Source organism: Manis pentadactyla, chromosome 7, assembly GCF_030020395.1.
Source record: "Manis pentadactyla isolate mManPen7 chromosome 7, mManPen7.hap1, whole genome shotgun sequence".
In the NCBI taxonomy this organism is placed as follows: Eukaryota; Metazoa; Chordata; class Mammalia; order Pholidota; family Manidae; genus Manis; species Manis pentadactyla.
This window is the reverse complement of record NC_080025.1, coordinates 110,056,531-110,058,667: the sequence shown is the minus strand read 5'-3', so window position 1 is coordinate 110,058,667 and position 2,137 is coordinate 110,056,531. Positions and strand designations below refer to the sequence as shown.

The 2,137-nt window shown below is 34.9% G+C and overlaps 1 non-coding gene across 1 annotated transcript; it reads right to left on the bottom strand.

The window, feature by feature from the left end:
- Window positions 1-223: 223 nt before the first annotated feature.
- Window positions 224-333, bottom strand: LOC118918586 (U6 spliceosomal RNA). Its single transcript, XR_005027198.1, has one exon. It is a non-coding gene; the product is annotated as a U6 spliceosomal RNA (small nuclear RNA).
- Window positions 334-2,137: the final 1,804 nt, after the last annotated feature.

Below are 2,137 nucleotides of genomic sequence, written 5' to 3'. Positions count from 1 at the left end.
GGTTGATTCTATACATATTTTGCATATTCCTGTCAATGTCTGTATCCTAATAAGGGCCATGATCTTTCTAAATTATAAAGATTTGTTTTATCTATTCTAATTCTTCTTGACCTATAGCTGTGAGATAGCCAACCTTTACAAGTTTAGTGTAATTTCCAGTGGAATAGAACTGTTAATAAAGAAGGTTATGTTATATGTGCTTGGTTTTAGGGAATTTTTTAAAAAAAATATGGAATGCTTCACAAATTTGAGTGCCATCCTTGCACAGGGGCCATGCTAATCTTCTCTGTATCATTGGGAATTTTTAAATTTGTTTGCATATGTTTATAAATATGAAACTATGTCATTTAAATATTTTTGGGAAAAGCTGATCACTTGAAGTCACACACTTATGTTGTCATAGAAAGTTGATATTTACTTACCAATTCTGTGATAATTAACTATTATTCCCTCATCTTTAACCTGAAACTCCAGCATCATATTAGTAATTTGATGTGCCTGTGAGTCGGTATGGCAGAGTCTTTTACTGCCAGGTGACTACAGTTGTGCTTTCCAACATATCCCGGACCCACTGTGGTAAGGCATAGCGCTGTAACTAGCTCTGGCCAATTGGCTAGAAAGGGAAGTGAAGTATGTCACTCCAGGTTGAAGCTTTAAAAAAAGGCTATATGTTCCAGATAGTACAACTACAAAAACTTGAGTCTTTGTCAACTGGGATTCTTGAATGACTTTATGGAGTAAAGTCCTCCACTAACTTGAATTATACATGAGAACTAAGTGAGAAATCAATCTGTCTGCGAATCCACTGAAATTTTGGGAATACTTTATTACAGCTTGACATAATCTACCAGGACTAATAAAGCCTGAAAGAAATAGTATCCATAGTTTAGTATTCACTCACAGCCATGTTTGTCACAAACCCATTGCTTCTAATAGACTCACCTCTAAATCCCATGTCATTATGTATGTGTCACACATATACATATACATGTACACACTGTCTCAACTGCACAGTGACATTTTTACAGTATGATTAGTCTTGGGGTGTAGGCTAGTGTAGGACAAATGGAGAGGATAAAATGAGGACATTTTCCTTTATTATACTTGAATCATTTCTATATAATTTTCAGTTTTCTACCCAGAATCTTGGATGATTTTATGACAAAGACAAACTAAAAATTAAAATGAATTTTTCCTAAAATTCCCATATTCTCAGCTCAATTTTTTTCTGAAAAAATTTATTTTCTTTATACCTACCTGGTAGGAAATGATGTTTTTCTTTTCAAACCAAAAACAAAACACAACACTTCGAACCCATCTCCCTTGCAACTATCTCCTCCTTTTTTATCATGTTTAAATTCTCTATTATACTCTATCACTCTTCCTCCCAATTTTTCTATGTCTATACCAAACATTTCTCTTTTCTTCTGTACGATATTCTAAACAGTCTTATTTTGCTACTCCTAACCCCTGTAAACAACAAAATGCAGTTATCACTCATTTCCAATTCTGGTTAAATGTTCACTGCTTATCCAAAAAGAATATATACATGCTTCATGTCTATGGGCAATCCATGAATTTGGCCTCAAAACTTTTAGCATCATCAATAGCCTTAGTTTTCAATTTTATCCCTCTGTTCATATTCATTTCCACTTCTTAGTGAATAATTCCACATGATGTGTCCTAACTTAAATTTCCTTTTTTTTAAATAAAATTCACCTTCTTTCCTACAAATTCACTCTTCCTCTGGCATTTTTGTTCAAGTTACCACTAATCCCTCTGTTACTTGGACTTGACTCAGGGTTAACTTCACATTTTCCTCCTTCCTCAATCTTCACATATCCTTCCGTCTCAACTGGACATTTGTAGATGGTTTGTACATTTACAAATTTGTACATGCTTTGAACACCCTTCCTGTGTTTGGGAATTTTTGCATTGTCATACCTACTTCAGGGGAGAAGCCAGAAAATTTCAACCACCCTTTTAAAGGCTTGTGACCTAAACTCTGACAACCAGACACAGCCATTAGAGACCTCAGTTTGGAAAAGAACAAACTGAAAAAAGACATGACATGGAATTGCTTCTGGTAAGCATGGCCAAGGAATTGCACTTTCATAAGCAGTCGTGGTAGGGGTCC